The 20,537-nt window shown below is 35.8% G+C and overlaps 1 protein-coding gene across 2 annotated transcripts in view; it reads right to left on the minus strand.

Annotated features, from left to right (window-relative positions):
* Positions 1–20,537, minus strand: part of LOC115212812 (histone-lysine N-methyltransferase SETMAR-like) — a 127,279-nt gene that overhangs the window by 32,544 nt on the left and 74,198 nt on the right. Inside the window, exon 3 of one of the 2 annotated variants that reach the window (XR_004999545.1) lies at positions 4,821–4,915. The exons of the other annotated variant lie outside the window; for it this stretch is intronic. The gene's annotated coding sequence lies outside the window, so the exon portion shown is untranslated. Of the gene's footprint in view, positions 1–4,820; positions 4,916–20,537 lie in introns of those variants that run through there. 2 annotated transcript variants of the gene reach the window in all.

A 20,537-nucleotide genomic window follows, 5' to 3' on the forward strand; every position in this document is an offset into this window, starting at 1 on the left:
TGAACACAGATCCACAAAGTGACAGTTTGGTTCAGTCTAACACCAGGCTGGCTGATGGCAACAGATGTGTGTGTGTGTGTACGTCTTCACCTTTCAGACCCAATCAACTGATGCAACAGCCCATTCATCTCTCTAGAGGCACCGATGCCAACAGATGGAGGTGACACCATTACCTTCACATGTCTTCTGCACTCAAAGCCTTCATTCATCTAAACACCATTCAATTTCAAGTGTGGACTCCTGGTATGTAAGATGCAACAGCAGTGGTAGTGTTCATGCTAGTAGTAGTAGGGGAGAGGTGATGATGGTGGTAGAAGGATAGGGAGAAGAATCAGTGCCTAAGTGAGCTTTATAGGTGGCAACGAGTGAATCAACCAATGAGGTGGACAGCTTCTTTCGAATGTGGCACAGCATGTTTGAATGTGTGGGCTGTAATATGGCCATAAACAGTGTGAGCAGTAAAAGCACACATATATATATATATATATTATATATATATATATATATCAGCTCTGTTCCCTTGCTGACTCTTTCTCTCTCTATTCTTTTATGTGTTTCAGCCAAAGTTCATGTAAAATTTCCACTCAAAAGTTTTCAGAATTGCTGATATACCCAGGGGAAAAAGGTTTTCAATTCAGTTGTATTTAGCATAATTTCACTTATTAGATTTTATTAAATTTTCATTAAATAAAAATAATTTCTGTTTAACAGGTATCACATTAAAAGCTATTAAATTACATCATCATCGTCATTTAGCATCCATTTTCCATGCTGGCATGGGCTGGACAGTCTGACAGGAGACGGCCAGGCCAGAAGCTGCACCAAGTTCCATTGTGTGTTTTGGCATGGTCCCTACAGCTGGATATCCTTCCTAATGCCAACCACTTTACAGAGTGTATTGGATGCTTTTTATGTAGCACGTAAAAATATTTACTCTTTACTCTTTCTGTTTTACTTGTTTCAGTCATTTGACTGCGGCCATGCTGGAGCACTGCCTTTAATCGAGCAACTCGAACCCGGGACTTATTCTTTTGTAAGTCCAGTACTTATTCTATTGGTCTCTTTTGCCGAACCGCTAAGTAACGGGGACATAAACACACCAGCATCGGTTGTCAAGCAATGCTAGGGGGACAAACACAGACACACACAAACACATATATATATATACATATATACGACGGGCTTCTTTCAGTTTCTGTCTACCAAATCCACTCACAAGGCATTGGTTGGCCCGGGGCTATAGCAGGAGACACTTGCCCAAGGTGCCACTCAGTGGGACTGAACTCGGAACCATGTGGTTGGTAAACAAACTACTTACCACACAGCCACTCCAAGTGATGTTTCATAAAACTAAACCTAACAATAACTCTTGTATTACTAACTACTTGTGATTTCAACCCTATTCTCTTCTCAATGTATCTAGTTTGGCATTATCCTTACCACCCTGCTCTCCCTCTCCCAGTCAAGGTGACCCTGGGGAAACAGTAATGAAAGCTGTCCTTTCTACTTCTGAGGACAACTGTGAAAAAAAAACTTTGTTTTAACACAAATTTGGCTTCTGTGTCATGTTTGACATTTTGGTTTCTTATTAAAGTGAATTACTTAGATTAATATTAACAGACTAAAAATAGAAATAAATTAAGCACAATGATTACTAATTAAATTAATGACACAGAGAGGCTATTAGTCATCATTATCATCAGCATCCTCATCATTTGGTCATGGATTGAGTACCCCCCCACCACCACCTCCACCCAATTTAGCATGACCGACACTGAACTGCCCAACAACGTAAAGATTAGAACTTAAAACTTCAGAATCACAGCAAAATTTCATTTATATATATATATATATATACATATATATATATACATATATATATATACATATATATATATATACATATATATATATAAAGACCAGAATATAACAGAATGAAAAATTTTTTAAATTAGGTTTTTTTACTTTGAAAAACTAAAACAAGTTTAAATTGTAACATTTCAGAGTGTTTACTCTTGTCTACCTGTAGCTGTTACAAATAGGGATGAGATGTCCTGAGGCGACTTCTTTTCCATCTAGAGATGAATCTAGGAGATTCATCTCTCAAATATTAAATCTAGAATTAAGCATCAGACTTATGAATTACCATTGCTTGTAGAGGAAACATTTAGCATCTAATATCAAATGGTGGTGCCCCAACATGGCCACACTTCTAGTAAGGCCAAGAATAAAACAACAGAATCTTACCTCAGTAGATTCTGAGGTGTGTGTAACCCTTTAGCATTTGATTCAGTCATATCCGGCCCAAATATTCTGCCTGTTTTATGTCCAAAATGGCCAGATCTGGCCTCTCACACCTACCTTACAATGTCATTGTAAAAATGCCAGTGCCACCTGACTGGCTCCCGTGCCGGTGGCATGTAAAAAGCATCATTCAAGCGTGGTTGATGCCAGTGTCACCGGACTGGTTCCCATGCCAGTGGCACGTAAAATGCCACTGGTGGAATTTGAACTCAGAATGTAGACGAAATACCTATTTCTTTACTACCCACAAGGGGCTAAACACAGAGGGGACAGACAAATGGATTAAGTCGATTACATCGACCCCAGTATGTAACTGGTACTTAATTTATCGACCCTGAAAGGATGAGAGGCAAAGTCGACCTCGGCGGAATTTGAACTCAGAACGTAACAGCAGACGAAATACGGCTACGCATTTCGCCCGGCGTGCTAACATTTCTACCAGCTCGCCGCCTTTAGATGAAATACCATTAAGCATTTTGCCAAGCATGGTAATATTTCTGCCACCTTTAATAATAATAATAATCCTTTCCACTAAAGGTGCAAGGCCTGAAACTTTGGGAGAGGGAACTTGTTGATTACATCAACTGATATTTAATTCATTGACCCCAGAAAGAAATGTAAAGTCAACCACAGCAGAATTTGAACTCAGAACATAGAGATAGACAAACTGCTGCTTGGCAATTTGCCCAGCATGCAAACAATTCTGCCATCTCACCACCTTTAATAGTATCAATAACACTAACAAAATTAACAGGTAGAATATAAGTGAATATGATAAACTTTGGGGCTACATAATACTTTATTGCCGTAATAAGATTACTGTGTAATTTTATATTCTACAAGTCTTTTTTTTTCTTTTAATCACAGGTTTTCATAAAATCCTGTAAAAAAAAAAACTAAACATTATTTGTGTGTAAAACACATTGATAAACAAAGGAAGTAATGAAAATGTTTATTCTGATATTGTAAGAGAAAATAGCTGTTATGTTGTTGGTTGTAAAAGAGTTAAGTTCTTCCTGAAAACAAATTTCAGTGTAACAGCTCTGGAATCATATAATTAGTTCCTACACATTTGATAGCATGCCATCTATCGGTTTAGCCTGAAGTGCCAAGATTGTTTTCATTTCACCAGATGCTTCTTCTATAACATCTATTGGTTGGAGAGTTACTTCTCAGAAACTCTAGAAGAGAGAGAGAGAGAGGAAAAAAGAAAAACAAAAAAAAAGAAGAAAAAGAAACTGAATTTAAAAACGTGAAGATTACTCTCCTAAGTAATTAACTTTTGAAAAAGTTTCCCCAAGTAAGCCTGCCCAGGGATTGAGTTGTGTGCAACTTCTTTTACTTTCAAAGCACTTTACAGCTGATGAATTAAGGTAAGCTGTTATTGTTGTTGCTGTTGTGTGTTTCTTTTTTTTTTATATATATTTTTTATTATGAAGTAACTGTCTACATTTGATATTTTCAAGACAAGATAGAAATGTATTTAGCAAAGACCTGTTGTCATGTGTGTTAACTGGAAGAATAGTTTGAACAGATTATTGAAGTAAAAAACAAACTTCAACATTTAAAGATAACAAGCCTTATGTTTATTATTATTATTATTTAGACAGCTGTAACCATTCTCTTAAAAATTTATTCTAAATAGTTGGGAATTATTCTGAATTCAGTACATTGGTGACAGTTCTGTAGCAGAGAACAACTTGTGTCTTCAATAAATTGTAAATCTATCCTATCAGAATATCTTCTGCCGTGTTTTATTGCCCGTCTTATCTGTTCCAATAGACACACACAATACTTAACACTTAACCCTCATACAATATTTCTTGTTGAACAATGTGAGGTAGAGATTTATTTACTCTTCAGCATATGTGTATACACACACACACACACACACACACACGTTTTTTATTTATGACGATATGATGGCAGTTTTATGGTCGCTTCTATTGTATATTGTGGCCTGTTTCTGATCTACATGGCAGCACTGCAAGCTTTACTGAACTGGCATAATAAGGATTTGCTTACAGAATGGGTAGTCATTGACTGACATTATAATAAACCATGAGGTGGCAAGCTAGCAGAGTCGTTAGCACACTGGGCAAAACACTTAGGGACAATTCATCTGTCTTGACATTCTGAGTTCAAATTCTTCTGAGGCTGATTTTGGTTGACTTTGCCTATCATCCTTTGGGGGAAGGGGGGGTCAATAGAATACATACCAGTCATGTACTGAGGGTGATGTAATTGTCTAGCTCTCTCCTCCAAAATTGCTGGCTTTGTGTCTTTAGTAGAAAGGGTATTATAATAAATAGTTTGATAAAGAGTTTATCATATATATTTGATGATGATGATGGTTTTTACCTATGATGAGGAGGAGGAAAAAGTTCTTGTCACAACTAAGTAATTTGTAACATTGAAAATATCCATTTTGATTGGTATCAGGTAGGGAAAGAAATAAGAGCCACAAAAATAGAGAACGATGGTTTTTAATACTTTTAAATATAATTCTTCAGAGTCACTCCTCCATTTAAATGACTTTGAGACAAACTTCCTGTGTGGCTTGCTATCTCTTTTCACCTTCAGTCTTTTAAGTTTTTGCATTGCCATTGATCTGTTGGAACACACAACCTTTGTTTTTGCTAATTTTGAAAATAATGAAGAATTTGGTAAAATAACATTGTCATTATTAATTTGGTGTTTTGGATATAAATTAGCATGGAATTTTTGTGGAAGGTTTTAATTTAAATTACCATAAAATGGGAAGTTTGTGTCATAGAAGTAGGAATAGTCTTGGGTGGATTTGGTACCAAAATGGGTAATTGAGGGATTTCGTGAGAAACAGTTGGCCAAGATATAAATCAAATAGATGCTATTAAAAGAATATTTTTAGAAATATTTTTAATTAAAAATATTACTTTAGTTTTAGTTAATGACAAATCATTTTATCTCTAAGATGGATGGAATAATTAAGCTAAATGGTTATGTTGTCTTCTAGAAGGTTCTGAACATGTTATTTGGATGAAATAATATTTAAGACCTGCAAAAGTCCCTTAATATCTTTGGGGGATAACTAATATTAACCCTTTCGTTACCAACCCGGCTGAAACTGGCCTCTGGCTCTGAGTACAAATGTCTTATTTTCATAAGTTTTGAATTAAAATCTTCCACCATACCTTAGTCATAGTTTATGTTCCTAACACTAGCTTAATGATAACAAAGTTATTTTACTAAAGTATTTGTTATATTTAAAGTAATTGAAAGAAACACAGATCATCTCAAAATAAATATGGTAATGAAAGGGTTAAAGGTACAGAGACATTTTCATAACAGGTGATGGGAAATCAGAGAGAGGAAGGGTTGAAAGAGAGAGAGAGAGAGTATTAACAAGAAATGACTAGAAGGATGAACAGTGATGGAAATAAATGAGGGTGTATGAAAATATTTGAGAGAATCCATATTTTGTATCAATGCCATAAAAATTGGTGATCTCTGCTTTTGGAAACAGTAAGATCCCACAGTGAAATTCTACAAGTTCCACACAGTGATACAAGGAACATCTTTTCCCACATTGCTGTATATTCTTTCCAATCTGTTTTTGTATTAATTAAAATCTTTAAAAGAGACTGTTTACAGTGTACAATTTCATTGACAAGAATATAACTACTTGAATTTTCCTCATATATAATTTTCCTCACACACACACATATATATATATATAATATTCTTATTGTATTCTTATATCAAAATTTTATACATCCACATGAAGATGCAATGGATCAAATAGAACTGATGTTTTGTTATGTATCCAGGTAACAATCTTCAAATAAATGAAATAAGATGTTATATTTCATTCTCATTTATCTTTTAGCTTTCCCCAAAAGCCATAACAAGCCTTTCCCCAAAAAACAAATTTCATTCTGAAATTATAACAAGTCAAATGTCTTTTGCTGTTATGTTGTATATCCCAGTCAAGTTTTCTGCTTAAAATCTTAAAAGACAAAATGTTTCTGTTTGTAGTATATAATTTTATCAGCAAGAATTATCAGCATTTGAATTATCTCTCAGTTAAGTACCAATCTTTATCACATCCTTATTCCAAATCTTATTATAAGTACAAAAGAAACATATAGAATCTTTATCTCTTTGTATAAATTTTTTTTTTCTGTTGAAATATTCCTTCAGATTTTTGCTTCTTCAGAGATAAAAAGACTTTCAAACAATTCCTGGACTGAACACGAAAAATAACTAAATCTTAGTTGAGATAGGATAAAACTACTCACTTTTAAACAAACAGATTCACAAAGAATTTTACCAATCTTCACTACAAATTTCATAATAATAAAACTATCCATTCATAAATAAATAGATTCATAGAGAATTTTACCAATCTTTACTGCAAATTCCACAACAATAAAACTATTTTTAAGGAAACAAATTTATAAAGAATTTTACCAATCTTCACTACAAATTCCATAATAATAAAACTATCTATTTTTAAAGAAACAGATTCACAGAGAATTTTACCAATCCTCTCTACAAATTCCATAACTGATCCCACCTTGTCTCCTTTGGTAGTTTTTCCCTCCCAGTTTGTTTTATTAAACCAAGAACAAAATGGAATCTCTGTTTGTTTGTCTGTCTATCTTTCTTTCTCTTTGTTTTTGCTTAGAATAATATACAAAATGTTTGTGTTCTTTCTTCTTTAGCTTTCCATTTTAAGAATCAAAATCTCCATTGTCATGTTATTTTCTTTTTTCCCTTTCTGTTCTCTCTTCCCTTCTTCCCCACTCCTTCACCTCTTTCACAATCTTCTTCTCCTCCTCCTCCTTTTTCTTTCACCTTCATAAAATATCTGACTTCATTAGCCATAGACTCATTATCTATCACAAGATATTCAATCTTCCTTCCTAACATGGGCCAGATGTGTAAATTAAATGATAATTAAAAATTAGAGGAAGCTACTTCATTAAGAGGACATAATTAATATGTTTTATGAATTAAAAAGAATACCACAGAGACACAGAGGTGTAGAGCAAGGGTTCTCGTTGCCCAGGAATAAACATAATACTATCTGCTGCAAAGTCCCCACCCTAATCAACAGGCATGATAAGCCAGAGGAAATTTCACACCTCCTCCCTCACCTGTAATGGAGCAGGGGGGGGATGCACACTCACACCCACACTTTCTTGCTATGCCTCTGCAGAGATAGAAATGGAAAAAATATATATATATAGCACCAATAAAAATATTTAAAGACTATTTATTCCTTCTAACTTGAAATTATAAGAGTGTTGGTGTGGAAGGAGAGGAAGTTGCTTTACATAGAACAGAAGAAGATACTCAGTTTGGAGTGGTTCACTTTTAGTTATTTGAGAAGAGGAAATTCATGAAATATATTCAAAGAATCTTAGTAATAAACTCCACAAATCCAATCGCATATAAACACTGATTTTCTCTGCAGTTTTTCTAACGATGATCTGTCTTACCAGATGTTGTTTTAAGACTTAACCTTAACTCCCACCTTCTTTTGGAAACCAGTGGGGACATATTGATTTTTTTTTCAATTAAGACCATTCTAACATTGTTTAAACCTGCCAAAGGTGATGGTCCTATCCTTCACAATACCTAGGTCTCTCAGAGTACACAGCCCACAATTATATATAATATGTGTATATATACCATCAACAGAGTGCCCCAGCATGGTCACAGTCCACTGACTGAAACTTGTAAAAAAACTTTTTTAAAAAACCTTCAAATTCTTTAATCATTTCAATCTCATCTTGAAAGATTTGCTGACAATCTCTTCTTGTACTGCATCCAGTGAAGTTTTTTTCTATTGTACATTTTTATAAAACAGGGTCTATTCATACATCCAGTAGGGGTCATGCTCAGGCTATTTTCATCTATCTGGCTTGAAACATTCCTATATTTCTGCCATTCCTCATGTACAAATATTTTGAAAAGTTTCTTTACAGAATGACCTAAAGACAGTATTTATGAAACAAGTCATTGTCATCATCATTATCAGCATCATTTAACATCCATTTTTCCATGCTGGCATGGATTGGATGGCAAACCAGAGAGCTATACCAAGCTCCTTCCACTTGTCTGTTGAAATGGTTTTTTACAGCTGGATGCCATTCCTAATACCACTACTTTTGTTGTTCTATAATTCTGTAACTTCCTGCTCGTTATTTCTGCAAAAACAGATATAAATACATCAATTTGTGACAGGGTCATCTTCTTCCAAAATGCTCCCAGTTGTTTGGCTCATAACTTTATGACCCAACAGTCATTCCATCTTAATTCCTCCTTATTCAAGTGACTGCAACCAAGATGTATCCCACAATGCCACACAAGGAACTGCTTATCTTTTATTAGCTTTGGTAGACCCTCAATTTCATGCTGTGTGTCTCTGCCAATAACATTAGTGGAATTCTGCTTATCATCTCCTCTTTGCTAAGCCACTTCTATCTCTCCCTTCCACAATGATATTTACCTATTTCTTTACTACCCACAAGGGGCTAAACACAGAGAGGACAAACAAGGACAGACAAACGGATTAAGTCGATTATATTGACCCCAGTGCGTAACTGGTACTTATTTAATTGACCCCAAAAGGATGAAAGGCAAAGTCGACCTCGGTGGAAATTGAACTCAGAACGTAGCGGCAGACGAAATATCGCTAAGCATTTCGCCCGGCGTGCTAACGATTCTGCCAGCTCGCCGCCTTCCACTGATATTTACCATGAACCAAATCTCCACCCTTGTTTATCACTCATTACATTCACCTCTAGCCCCATCCTTAACTATATGTTGTTCTCTCTGCCCAGATACTTATGAAATTAGCCATCCTTTTCTTCCCCCCTGATCCACACCCTATACTCTCCCTTATACTCACCTTTGGGTATCTTAAGAGTAAGCTCTGGCATCCTATCACCATCTTCCTTATCTTCTTTCCAGCTACCCTCATCCATCCTCACATAAGGCAAGGTAGCAATGTATCTCCTCTAAAGCAACACACCTGTACTTGTCCCTGTTTCGAACTTTAATCTTCGACACCTGACACGAAGCTCTCTCTCCCTCTCTCGTATTCACCCGTAATCAGTTAAGGGAGTAGGGTTCATTTTCTTTCATTTGTTTTACTTTGTCTTGCATGTGACTTGGCAACCTCACTAGTGCTGGTGTCACAAAAAAAAAAAAGCACCCAGTAGCCACTGTAAAGAAGTTAGCAGTAGAAATCAAGCCATAGCTGACACTGGGGCCTGACACAGCTCTGCAGCTTGTTGGTTCCTGTCAAACTGTCTAACTCATGCCAGCATGAAAAATGGATGTTAAATGATGATGATGACAATGATAACATCAGATATGACTTGTTGCTCAGCATGATAGCTGTGGCCAGCACAGCCTACCCGGCATTGATCAGTAATCATACTTCATGTCTTTTAAAGAATCTGCAGCACCATGAAGTTTTCTCTTGAAAATGATTTATCTGTAGACTTTGGTAATGTTTCTTGCTTGAAGACTTAATATCTTTGTACATAGAGCAATGTTAAATATTGTATCTTCCATGTCTTCAATTGTTCTTCTGATTTATACCATTAGGCAATGCCATTTCAAACAATGTATTTAGTGGATGGCAAAAAATTTCTGCTTTCCTTCTTGTTTGTACCATTCTCCTGAGGGCCCCACCCCCATGCTTTGATACAGCTCTATTATTATTATTATTTTGCTTAGCACATTCTATCATCTGCAACATATAATAGACTGCTGCTTCCATTTAGAACTCATTAAGGATACTCATTAATGGAAATTTAACCCTTTAGCATTTAATCTGGCCCCCATATCCATCCCAAATATTCTCCCTGTTCTATGTTCAAACTGGTCAGATCCAGCCTCTCACACCTACCCTACAATCTCATTCTAAAAGTAACAATTGCATCACTGAAATCTCAAAGCTATGAGATAATCCATGATTAATTGGAAACAACATGAATAAATAAACATTGCATTTGACAGAATAATCTGAAAGCTCAGGGGTTAAAATAGTTACATAGACTTCACAAGTGAACATAACAAAATGGAGCAGAGTGAGATGTGTGGTTAATTTAATATTACCATTGACCAATGAGAAAAAACTTGTTTGCGAATGAGCCCCACATATACACAATCTCTCTCTCTCTCTCTGCCTCTCCACCCTTCTTGCTATGTCTCTTTTTCTCTCTTTCCTTTTCTAACTGGGGTATCTTCATATCTCTTCTACAGCAAAACACCCATTATTCTTTTTAACTCATCAACCGGCACCCTTCTCAATACTACTCTCCCACCCAGTCAAGGGGCTTTTGTTTTGCAGTCGGTTTGCTAACTTCACTGGTCCTGGTACCACATAAAAAGCACCCACTGCTCTCTGTGAAGTAGTTGGTTTCAGGGAGGGCATCCAACAATAGAAATCAGGCCAAAGCAGACAACGGAGATTTACAGTCCTCTGGTTTTCCACCTCCTGTCAGACCCTCCAATCCATGCCAGCAGGGGAAATGAACAGCAAATGAGGAAAATGATGATGATGATAATGATATATATATATATGTATATACAAATGTTATACTTGTGTGTGTGTGTGTGTGTGTGTGTGTGTGTGTGTGCACAGGCATGTGCGTGCACAGGCATGTGTGTGTGATGGTGTGAGTCCTACCATGACATCTGGCAGAAGTACAGAAACTATTGGTACTTTGACTGTGTCAATCTGTATACTTTATCTCTGGGTTCTGTTGAACCTAGTGACCATCACCATCAACAACCATTCCAGTTAGTAAGCTCCTCAACAATAACCCTAATACTTGTTAATATAACATAGTCCGAATTATTGATTAACTAGAAAAGAGATGTGATGACATCTCTGTTGATGATGCAGGCACAGTAACCAACTGGTTGAAATAGCGATGACAGAGCTTGTCTACTGGCACCAGTTCTTCTGAATATATCAGAGGCTGTCGCACCTGTTGATTAGTCTCAGGGATGATGATGAAGACTTATCTGTTGGTGCCAGTGTATTTGATGATAGACAATTGTTTACAAAAACAAATTGCCAATTTATAAATCTATGTTCAATTTACAAGAGTACTAAGAATATTATAACATTAGGGTATTCTGTAAAAAAAAATAATAAAAGTATTATCCTTGTTGTTGTTGCAAGAAAGATAATTAACATCCAATTATTCCCATAGATTACTATTCTCAACACTTGGCAGCCTCATATCACATAATGTCTGTAATGACACCATAAACAATTAGGACATTGCATATATATATATATATACATAGTTTTTAAATTTTGTTAAAGATTTTGCAAAAGATACCAAACTGGTTTCAACAATATTTTGTTTTTCAGTGACAAATTAAAAAAAAGCTTTGGAGAGATTGAAGGTACAAGGAAAAATATGGAAAAACATGCTTAAAAGATCAAATGTTCATACAAATTCAATATTCAAAAACTTTCACAGAGATTATTATGTAGACATATTGTATTCTCTTTATTCAAAATCTATGAAGTTGTACTGCAAGCATATTGCTAAGAAAGAAGACACCATAAATTCATATCCATCATTAGAAAGGCTCATGATCACTTTACATATACAAGTTTATATTTTCAGATCTAGCTAACCCACGTCAACACTTAAAATGTATTACTAAACAAATGTAAATGATGTTCTTATATTGAATTATTGTTTTTCAAAACTGTTATGTGTATCTAGTAATGTTTTTAATATTGTATCATTTACAGATCTAGACCATATTGGAGTGATTGAAGAAGGTGATATTATTGGTAAAAAGTGAGAATATCTATATATTTATTTGGTTTTATTTTTCAGTTTAATCCCCTTCCCACCCCAACCCAAACTCCTATAGCATTCTTAGAATGACTTTCTTTTCCAAATGTAGATACTCGCATATTGTCAAATCAGATAGTCTTTAAAGTCTAGGAGAAATGGTACCCATAGCCAACCAGGCAGACTGATCTAACCTCAGCAATAATATTACACTGTGACTACAAGCAAGATTTGAACTTAGCATCACATGGTCAGTAAGCCAGCACCTTAACCTTACAGCTATGGCTTATTAGTTACCATTTCTCTTGGACAACCAGATTTGTGAGCAGTTTCTTCTTGAGACAGTAAGGGAGCTTCTATACAATTGCTTAACCTGTTAAAAATTGCTGAAAACTTCCCTCAAATCATACCTTACAATCTTTGAAAAGAAAGGACACATTGGATCAATTATATGTGAAAAAATAGAAATAGAATGATTGTAGTTAACATATCTTTGATTATAGGTCTATCTGATCAGATCTGGGGCCTCCTGTATTAAAAATAATTATTATCATTGGATTGGCAGAATTGTTACAGCATTGTATAAAGGGCCAAATAAGTTTGACCCTGAAAAATATTAACCTTGCTTGGGAACAAATAAGGCATGGCCACAGGAAGGGCTTCTGGGCATAGAAAATCTGTCTCAACTAATTCCACCAACCTATGCAAGCATGGAACAGTGGGTGTTAGATTATGATGTTGATGATGATGATGATGATATAGTAAAAATTTTTGAAAACTGAGAAAATAATCAACTCTATGTGAATTACATCAACTTGAAATTCAATACCATCCAACCATCTTTGATTTTCTATCCTTATTCTTTCTTTATCCTTCTTCTTGTACCACATTCTCCACCATTCGTTCTCCCTTTCCAGCTGAGGTAGCCATGGATCTCCCTACAAAACACCTATTCTTGTCTTTCTATCATACTTTAGCCCCTCAAACACCTGACATAAAGCTACTTCTCTCAATACTATGTCCCCCACCCACATCATTCAGTAGAGTGGGGCTTGTCTGGAGAACTCACAAATACTATTACCATGAAAAAAGTATCCTTCGTACACTCTGTAAAGTGGTTGGCATTTGGAAGAGCATCCAACCCTAGAAACCATGCCAAAGCTGGCACTGGAGCTCAGTGCAACCCCCCAGTTCACTGGGGCCTATGAAACTGTCCAACCCATTGCAATGTGGAAGACGACATTAAATGATAATGAAGATAGCCAGTCTTGCGGTCCATCACTACACTGTCTACCATGAGATGACTAACACAACCATGCTAGGATACATGATGGCTACAACTACAACGAGGGAGAATGTATGTCTGACAGCCATCACAAATACTGTCAATACCTGTTCCCTGTGAGAGCAGAAGGGCCTAGAATAAGTCTAAATGAATTTCAAACAGATAAATACTAACTCCCAGCCCACTCCTTAGCAAAATTCTCCCCTTCCTCCAAATTCTTTATTAATTAGAAGACAAAACAGAGTTTGTATCCATGGAATTCTTCTTTTCCCACCATTGTTTTGGACAAGTTTTAATAATTTAAAACATCTGAATTCTATATTTTTTTTAAATAATAATTTGTTCTGTTTTCAATCTTGATGGTACATTCTTCAACCCACCACCACTATCAACCCCATCCCTACCAATAGAAATACACATATTATCAGAAACACAATACCACTTTCATTCCACCTAGCTTGACACACTCCTTTCATTCACATTTTGGAGCAACCAACTACTGCTCCTATTCCAGCAAAAGACATGCCACCCATGTCATCACCCATGTTCAGATCAATCATTGACTTAAATTTATGTTTCTTATATGGTGGTGGTGGTAGTCGGGGGTGATGATGATATGTCAAGTGTTCAATAATAATTGACAAAACCAAACTGGTAATTTGTAGATCTACCTTCAAGTTACTGGGGTGCCATGAATGTGAAGATGGAAGACACTTGAAATACAGACAAAACAGTACATACCATCTTTAATTCAGAGATAAATAATGGTGAAAGAAAAAAAAGAAGAGTTCCTAGTGGCAAAAGAAAGGGCATTTAACTGTAGTGACCATGCCAAAGCAGACATTGGAGCTCAATGTAGACCTCTGGCTTATCAGATCCTGTCAAAGCAGCTAAACCATGCTGGCATAGGAGACAGATGTTAAAAGATAATGAACACGATTAGCTCAATTACACTGCAATGTCTATGTAATTCAAGTACGGTCCATAAATAAAGCCAGATATAATTTTCTTGAAATGGATTTACAATTTGCAGAGATAATGTGATTATTATTATAATGATGTGGGAGACCGACAGATTCTGATCCAAGAATAGAAGAAAGAAGACAGTTTCTTTCAGTTTAATGCTATCATATGTCAACAGAATGGGAGTAAGATACAGTGAAGGAATGAAATAATTATGACAACAACGACTAAGTTATTAAATATCAATTAATACAGATTAATTAATAAGTAATCTTAATTACAGCATAGTTACAAATTCTTTCATACTCTTCCTACAATGACTGTGTCATGTTATAGTTTAACCCTTCATCAGCCTTGGCTGAGTAGACCTATGATCAAAGCTGTTCCAACCATGATCTTCCCATTTTTTCATATATCTAGGACTGCATTGTTCAGTGCATCCCTTTTGTTTCTTTTGTTTTCAAGATGATCAGTGTGATTTGAGGGATATTTGGCTGCTACATCTAACAAGTCAACCAAGTCTAGAAACATTATTAATGGTCTTGCAGAGTGTTCAGTCTCCAACTTGAGTAATCTCTGTACCCCTGTGCTCATGGCATGTATACACACACACGTGTTGTATATACATATAGTGACAATAGAATTTAGATAAATTATGAAGCTCATTGCAATTGTGTTGAGAAAAATAAACCTGTTAGAAATATATTGATATGTTCCTTAGAAAAATTCTCCTCTATATATTATAGTTTAGGCAAAAAAGGATTTCTATTAAAGCAGGCCAACATTCACAATTTGTAGATATGTCTAAATATTTAAAAGGTAATTAGCATTGATGCACTAAACAGCTTAAACGGTTTCTTTATCTCAGATTCTTCTCAATATTACAAAATTATTGTTGGTTATACAACTTTGTAGATGATATACTTTTGTAGCTGGTATAATTTCGTAGTTTATATAATTATTGCAGATAAAATAATTTTATAAAATAACTGTGAAGATAATGTAATTATTATCATTATCATAGATAATATTTTACAATTTTAGTGTGTAACTAAAAGATGCTCCGCATTTGTTTCAAATAGTTAGTGAAGCTATTTTTGACTTGGTTTGTTTTGATTCCTCAATCTCTTTCGCTTATCAATTCCTCATAAACCAAAGATAAACTCCTAGTGCCATAACTTTTCTTTGAATCCCAGTTAAAGCCATTTCCCTTCACATCTATGGATGCCAAAATATCTTACCACTTCTTGCTTTAAAATGTAATGTCTTATGAAATCAATTCATTGCAGACACTTTCTACTGGAATCTATCTAATTGCAAAATAAGTTGAAAACAAGTGCCACTCCTATTTCACAGTTCAATGATTCAGTTGGATGAGCACAGAACTGTAAAAACAATTGGTTGCAACAATTCATGCATAAAGTTAATAAAATCTATTCTATAGAAGTTAGTGTGAAAATATGGAACATCTTATTATTTTTACTATTATTGTTTGCATTATTGTTGCAGTTTCATATGAGTTGTTCCGAATCTCCCTCAGAGACCTCAAATAAAAGCAAGTTGGACATTTTACAGTGAATGTTATTAAAGATTATTAATCATATATTATATGGGAAGGAGACCAGAATCTGAGAACTAAAATTCTATTAAATTTGTAATGTTTCAGTTTTGAAAGAGTTTTAAGAAGAATCAGGCATTTTCAAGTCGACATTGTCTTCTTTAGAATGTGGACAGTACCTATGAGAACAATGTTTTTGCAGTTCTGATGCCATGGGGGTTTCCTGGTACATGGCTGTAGTGTTTAGTAATGCCATTTTGATATTGTCTCCCAAGCTCCGATGATCACAGGTACAATTGTTGTTCTTAGATGCCACATTTTTAAAACCTCTATTTTAAGGTCCTTGTATTTACTTAGCTTTGCAAATGTTTTTACAGAAGTTTTGCAGTCTGCTGGGGTTGACGTACCTATGAGCAGATATATTTTGTTCAGGTGACTTTTTACCACCACAATACCAGGTCTGTTGGCCTGTCAATTTGGATACTAAAATTCCAAACAATAGTAATATCTTTATTTTCTACTACTCGGACAGGCTTATATGCCCACCACTTCTTATATGGGAGTCCAGACTTATGCATATGATCCAGTGCAAGTACTGGCCAAGTCTGTAATCGCAATTAATATATTCATTTGAGGCAAGCATGAAGCACCCAGAGATGAGATAGTTGATTGTTTCCCTGACTGCAAGACAAAAGTGGTACCAAAATCAGCACCATTTTTAAGAATGCTTGTTTGGTAGTTCCTGGTGGGCAGGCATTGACCCTGAGCTTCTGTAATGAAGCTCCCTCTCTCTCTGATTTAAGTCCAGATGCTGCCAACCACTGATGGGTCATATTTGTATCTACATCAGGATTACTGGCCATTGAAGGGTATTTTCCATGCAATGCCTTGCTTTTCCATGTATTTCACACAACACTGAGATTTCAGTTGTTCAGTTATTGTTCTTAAGGCAGAATTATTAGCACAGCAGACAAAATGCCAAGCAGCATTTCTTCCACCTTTATGTTCTGAGTTCAAATGTTGCCAAAGTCAGCTTTGTCTTTCATTCTTTCAGGGTCAAGGAAATAAGTACCAGTCGAGTGCTGGGGGTCAATGTAATTAACTAACCCTCTCCCCAGAGATTTCAGATCTTGTGCTTATAATAGAAAAGATTATTATTATTATTATTGAGTGAGAGAGCAGCACATGCCATCAAAATGACATGCATAAAATATACAAATCCCATTAGACCCATCATGACTACCCAGCTGATAAGGGTACACCTGCAACACAACCATGTATGCATGAAATGGTGATCTCATATCAAGATAAACAGCACATGACCTTGCAGGTGGGACCCAGTTAGAATTTTCTTCAGGTTGAGTAGCCCATCCCACTCAAAAGGTCCCTGAATAATGGTTGTTTAAGAATGTTGTAAGAAACACCCACGTCTCCAGAGGTAAATTATTCAAGCCCCAAAGAATCCCTCTCAACACATGGCTCTGATGCTCCCCAACTACTTCTACTCGTGATCAGAGATGCACATATTGTCAGCCACTAAGGGACATGCTCAACTGGTTATGGTCAAACAACTGACAAACAAATCTGTGGTATTGAGCAGAATATTTGCTGTAGCCCATCTTTTATACCAAAACAAAACAGTGTACATGATAACACTTCCAATCAGTTAAGATCAGAAGCCACGAGAGCCACTGCCTGGTACTGCATCAGGGCATTTATTATTATTATTATTATTATGCACTGGATTATCTAAATCATTATAGAGACAGATTAAACACTTTGATGTATTTAGTTACATCCCTCTGAGTTCAAAGTTGATTGATATCCACTTAGTTTTTCATCCTTCACTGGGTCATTAAAATAAGTTACTGGTGTTCATTTAATTCTATTGTAAATATCTGGTCATGTGCCAATGTTAAAAATCAATGTCTATATCCACATATATATGTGTGTGTGTAAGCTTGAATGCACATGCCCACACATACACACAAATATCCTCAGGAACATTCCTCGTCCTTCCTTAGCTATCATTATTAGAGATGCTGCCAACTTTCAGGGATATACGTTACAAATTCATAGAATAAACCTTTGCTCAATGAAGCTGCAGTAACTCTAACAGTACTCATAAAGTCACTGCTGGTTCTGTAGTCCTTCCTTCTACTTGTTTTTCTTGTAGCCTGCTGGCATCAAACAAGAATTTCACCAAAAAATTCTCCTCTTTTTTTCTTGCTTTCAATTCTTAGAGTCTTCTGTAATATTTTCCCAGTTGATAAGAGGTTGAACCAAGCATCATCATCATCATCTTGATTGAGTCACAGAAGCATGTCTTGGGTGCACCCTTTGGGGCAATGATTGTCAGTCATCTCAGAATACAATATTTGGATATTCTTGCATCTGACACACTTTTTTCATGTCCCGACCATCACAGAGAATGTTTTCTAATAATGGTTTTTATTCTCATGACTTTTATTCTTGCCAGTAACATAGACATCCCATTTAACATTCAAAATGAGATTCCCTTTTGTTTGTTGAAATCTCTCGTGCAGACACAGTTGATGTTGGTATACTGTTCAACTTTCACAACCACAAAGTAGTGTTGGAGGGCACTTTGGCTATTGTTTTGAGTTTCAGGATAGGATTGGAAATGGTATATTGTTACAGTAACCAAATGGTTTTAAGGGCTGCTCATAATTAGCTGGAGATGAGAAGGGAGCAGCAATTGGACCAGTTATTGCTGAAGGATAAGATGTCTTTCACTGGTTCACCAGAGACAGTAATTTCAAAGATTCATCTTTCTTCAAGTAAATATTGGGAAAGAGTCTTAATTTTTGCTAAACTGACAGTGACACACAACACTTATAATTCTGAGCTAATACATCAGAGACACGTTAGAGTTTAGCTTCAGATAATACCATCATCAACATATCAAAGCTCATATCATCATAGATTTAAAGCCTTTTGCTGTGAATTGAATGGTAATTTCAAGTTTGGAATCATGCTTGATTTTCATTAACATAGTGATACTATACATTGAAAATAGGGAAGATGTGACTATATATCTCTGTTTAACATCACTGATGATGTTCAATTCAAGAGTGAGTTCATAATGGCAACACTCTCACCCACTTTTCATGCTAGACACAACCATTTGTTAGAAATGGTCTGGGTACGTGAATCTCTTGAGTATTTCCCATAAGATGGATCTTTGGAACTGCATCTAAGGTTCCAACCAGATCATAGATGATGAAAAAGAGTGCTTTCCATTGCTTCTTTGCTTTTTATTGGAACTGTTTAACAACAAAAATCGCATCAGTTGAGCCTTGTTCTGACTTTAGCAAAGTTTATTTAGAAAGTTGTCTTTATTGAGTCAGCAAAATCCAAGACGAAATCTTGCCAGCAGATAACAGAAATATTTTTGTTTTCATATACACCATGATCGTCTTTCTTTTTAACACAGTCACAACACTGGCATATTTAAAGTTATTAAATACATGTTTTCATTCTTATATTTAGAGTACCAGGTGGTGGAAATGAACATTGAAAGATGTTCCTCATTGCTTGTACAGTTCAGCAGGAATGAAACTGGGGTCTAAGAGTTTTGTAGTCATATATCTGAAAGATAGCCAGTGTCCAGTTCCTTCTATGACAGGGGAGTTTCCACCCATGTCTGCTTACAGTGGAGAGTTCAGCTGTCACCAGAGACTGATCAATTGATTGGTGAAGTGTTCAAATTCATGTGATCATCTGTCACAGTACTGCCACCTCCAGCTCTCCTTGTTTGGACAATAGCGGATACAAATAGCTGAGGAAAAGTCACATGTGAGATATTGTATTTCATTGGCCTTGGCTTACCGCATCATTCTGAATCTACAGATTTAGAATTGAACAAGGAAGTGATGAAAGTTGGCTTTCTTGATTTGGGATCAAAGGCTGTTTTTCTAAGCAAATCTTGTAGAGTTTTGGTTGAGATGAGTTCACAGATTTCTTTCCATCAAATCTTGATGTGTGTCATTTGAGAATTATACTAATGACTGAACGGCACATACTACAGTATTTTTCAGGTGAGATCATTGAAACTCTAAGATGGAATGAAATGGGGATCAGATTCTGTTCCCAGGTTGAAATTTGTGATGAGTTTCAAGACATTTTAGTTGTTGAAAATTCAGCTTCTCTGACAATGGTTTATTGTTCTTCAGGTTACCCCTTGGTTTACTTTACAATTCCATTCTTTGACATGACAAGACAAAATAATGGTTAATGCAGCTGTCATCATTGTTCAGTAATATTGATGTCACTTCTTCAGACAATAATGTCATCAATTTGAGGCCAATGACATGACCGATGCCTCCAGATTGCATTGTAAACAGACTTCAACCTGAAGAAGGAAGTGCTAATCATTTGGTCATATTCAGCAGATAATCTGAAAAGAAGACGACTATTATAGCTGTAGTTTGCAATGCCTTGGTTTCTGGTGATGCCATTCCAGATGCTGCACTTTCCCCACCCAGGTGTTGCAGTCATCCTTGAGAAGGTTTTTGTCTGACTGTTGTAGAAATTTAATTTATCTTCATGATATGCATCAGGTGCTGCCATAGCTGTT

The sequence above is a fragment of the Octopus sinensis genome, linkage group LG6 (assembly GCF_006345805.1).
Source record: "Octopus sinensis linkage group LG6, ASM634580v1, whole genome shotgun sequence".
Classification (NCBI taxonomy): Eukaryota; Metazoa; Mollusca; class Cephalopoda; order Octopoda; family Octopodidae; genus Octopus; species Octopus sinensis.